Consider the following 3,626-nt stretch of genomic DNA (forward strand, 5'->3'; position numbering starts at 1 on the left):
TGGGACGCCTGACTCGCCAGCAAGAAAGACACCACAATAGGATCCTTCTGCACACGTTTATTGGGAGAGCATTGACTGTGTAGGCGATAGACCCCGAGCCCTGGGCCTCTCACTCTTAGATACTATCAGTTCCCATCCACTCACAGCAGGCCACATCACCTCACCAGGTATGCAGCTTCAGCTAGTCAGGGCAGCAGGGGCATATCTCCACCAAAATGGCTTCGCCAGTAACCTGGTANACCTGCNCAGCTCTCACGATGTTTGTGGCTTATATGAGGAAGTCAGGTGCAAGTCATACGACTTAGCTGCAGTCCCTAGCGCCTTCTTGGGACTGCTGCCACACCCGCTCCCCACACAAAGGCAGGCAACTGAGTAACTCGGAGACAGCCCCTGCTCCAACTGTTGGGAGACCCACATGTAGACCAGGCTGCACATCTGCTAATATGTGCAGGGGACCTAGGTCCAGTCCTTGACTGCTTTCTGATTAGGGGTTCAATCTCTGTGAGCCCCCATGGTCCCAGGTTCCTTGGCTCTGTAGGTCTTCTTAGGGTGTCCTTGACCCCTCTGACTCCCTAGATCCTTCTGCTTTCTCTTCCACGAGACCCCCTGAGCTCCACCTGATGTTTGACTGTGGGTCTTTGCATCTGTTTCCATCAGCTGTTGTGTGGGGACTCTCAGAAGACAGTTGTGCTTTTTAATTGTGTAGGTTTGGGTCTTAGGCTAAAGGCCCAACTGAGTCACACAATGCTCCACAGTGCCACCATTCCTCATTAAGGAAGCTGTAAAGGCTCAGTTTCTCATGGGCACTGAATAGCATGCCCCTTAGTGGCCCACAAGCTGGAGGGATGAGCTGGGCATTACTTTTACTCTCTTCCTGGCTTCCTTTAGGCTTCCTCCAGCTTGCTTGACCCATGGTTGGTGTCTTCCCCAGAGGGAGGCAACGGGGCAACAGGACTTACTCTCAATGCTCAGGTTCATTGTTAATGAAACCCTCCGAAAAATGGTGTAGAAAGGAAAAAAATCGCTAATAAGTTAGATCTGTGAATTATTTTTGACATAATTAATTCTGACCATAAACCCTCCATTTTAGAGCAGCACTTTCGATGGGGCTTTCTGTGACATACTCGGAGACGGCAGAACATTCTGCACTGGGGCAGCTCAGTGTGGTGGCCGCCATGCAGCCTACTCAGCTTTCAATGCTATTTTATTTTTAACAGTTCTTAATCTCAATTCAAATGGCTTCCTGCAGCTAGTAGACAACACAGCACGACAACATGTCTGTCTCCAGTTGGCATGGTGACTCACACCTGTAATCCCACTCGTGGGAAAGCGGGAGCAGAAGGATTCTTATGAGAAATAAATTTAAGTATTCAAAGTGCCTTACATACTCCTTGGCACGTGGTTAGTGTGTAACGAGACTTTTATTAGCATTTATCACTGCTACTATTATTATTCCATACACTGTAAGGTAAAATACACACATCTGAGACTGTGCCGAGCAGAGACTTGGAGTGGGGAGGTCATGAAGCAGACCTGGAAACGTCACCCCCATTTGCATTCTTCTTCAGAGCATCAGTCATAAGGCCCCGCCTCTCTGCAAGGGAAGCCCGAGATCAGACCAGCAAGAAAAGCAAAGTGCCACACCCTTCTTGATGTCCTACAGAGGGACATCCCTCCCCCTCCTCACTCAAGGACTGGGTGACCATTCAGATGCCTCTCTCACCTCCTGGGCCAGCAGAAGACATCTTTTTTTACTGAGTCACTTACTTGTCATTTATTGAGTCATTATATATCAACCTTGAATACCCATTTTAAATGCCAAGGCCTGCAGCGTGATTCTTCATTTCAGAAGACAAACAGAGCTTTAGCTTTTTATTATTTTGTTGTTGTTGTTGACACTATTCTCTATAGGACAGGATCAAAAATTATTTTAATGCGTGGGTAAAAGTTGTTAAAAGCTGTCAGGCCTGCTGTGGTGCCACAGAACTATAATCCCAGAGTCTAATAGGCTGTGGAGGATCACAGATTGAAGGCCACCTTGGGATACACAGTAAAACCTTGTCTCAGTGAACAAACAAACAATAAATTATAGTTCAATAAAATGGATGGAGTGCCAACTGAGGACTAGATATCACAGGGTTTGGTGGCATACTTCTTTAATCCCAGCATTTGGGAGGTAGAGCAGGCAGACCTCTGAGGTTAGGGTCAGTCTGGTTTATAGAATGAGTTCCAAGACAGCCAGGGTTACAGAGTGAAACCCTGTTTAAAAAAACCAAACCAACCAACCAACCAACCAAACCCCAAAACCAACCAACCAACTAACCAGTTAACCAGCAACCAACAAACAAAAACCAAAAAGTAAGGATAGTATAAATAGCATGCATCAACTCTACTTTTTCTCTTTTCAGATATTCCCTGAGCAGCACATTGGTAAGCTGGTACCTCGGATGATGTTAGTTGGATGATCTATTATAAAATGAAGAGCAGATACAGTCCCCACATTAAGTGATGAAATATCTAGCAAATGAAAACACAGCATGCTCCAAAACTGAACGTCACCTTCCCCTCTAGTCTGCCCACATCCTTTTTCTTCTTACTGATAAACAGCACTAAAACGTTGTAGTCATTTTAGCTTCTTCCTTCTCCCACATCTCTTATCCAAGTTTCCAAGAATTCCTGTGACCACATTTAAATTGAACAGACAAACAGAATATGAACATTTCTGTCCGTCTTCACTGCTGCTACAAATTCACACACTCTATCACCTAGATTACTGAATATATAGCATGATGCCTAACACACACACATGAACACATGCAGTCATACACATGTAAACACACAGACACACAGAAAAAGGTAGGGAGAGAGAGAAAGCAAGAGAGAGGAAGAGAGGGAGAAGGAGAGGAAGGGAGGGGCAACCTGGTACAAGAGAGATACTCTACAAGCATTAATAAATATAAATCAATTTTATAGCAACAGATTTAAAATTGATAAATATATATATCAACTTTATAGAATGCGATGTACAAGTTTGGGGACAAAGAAAAAAGGCCAAAGCTGTAAACTGTCTTTCTTGGAACTCCTATGCAACCATTTTCCCATCCCACCCTCTCCCAGGGAAAACAAAACCCATGTCTCCCCCGAAAGCTCACACCATATGCAAAAATGGCCTCTTCCAGCAAGCAGATCTCTTCGCTTCTGGTTACAACCAGCTTGATGCTCCCTCGGGTTTTGGCCTTTTAGAATCACTATAACCTGCCAGAGATGGTTCATGAAAATTCTTGGGGAAAGAAAAATCTTAGAGCAGTGGTTCCCAGCCCCTTTAGCAAAACCTCTGTCTCTGTAAATATTTGCATTACGATTCATAACAGTAGCACAATTACAGTTACGAAGTAGCCATGAAAATAATTTTATGGTTCAGGTCACCACAACATGAGGAGCTGTGTTAAAGGATTGCAACATTAGGAGGGTTGAGAGCCACTGACTTAAAGTATAATAGAAAATCAGCATGACAAGATAGTCTGGATGTTCATTCTTCTTGAGTTTCATGCGTTTATCAAATTGTATCTTATATCTTGGGTATCCTAAGTTTTGGGCTAATATCCACTTATCAATGAATACATATT

Source organism: Mus caroli, chromosome 3 (genome assembly GCF_900094665.2).
Source record: "Mus caroli chromosome 3, CAROLI_EIJ_v1.1, whole genome shotgun sequence".
In the NCBI taxonomy this organism is placed as follows: domain Eukaryota; kingdom Metazoa; phylum Chordata; class Mammalia; order Rodentia; family Muridae; genus Mus; species Mus caroli.